The sequence below is a fragment of the Geospiza fortis genome, unplaced genomic scaffold, assembly GCF_000277835.1.
Source record: "Geospiza fortis unplaced genomic scaffold, GeoFor_1.0 scaffold330, whole genome shotgun sequence".
NCBI classification, from domain to species: Eukaryota; Metazoa; Chordata; class Aves; order Passeriformes; family Thraupidae; genus Geospiza; species Geospiza fortis.
The window spans coordinates 1220980-1221240 of record NW_005054400.1 but is presented as its reverse complement, the minus strand read 5'-3'; positions in this window follow the sequence as shown (position 1 = coordinate 1221240).

Genomic DNA, 261 nt, shown 5'->3' with positions numbered 1-261 from the left:
AAAGGAGCTGAAAAGAATTCTTTTGCTCTTTCCTTTTCTTCTGGCGCTGTTTCGGCCGGACCCTGCGTCAGGCAGGCACTGGCCCTCTGTGGGAAAGTGAGGCGGCCACAGAATAGATAACTCATTTGAATTCCAGCGACATATTCGTAAATAAAGCAAAAGTGGAGAAGGGGAGAGGGGCTGGAGCTGGGGGATGGAGGGAGGGAGGGAGGGATGGGGAGCCGGAGGCTGTGGCTGGGGAGAGGCAAAGCTCCGCCCGAG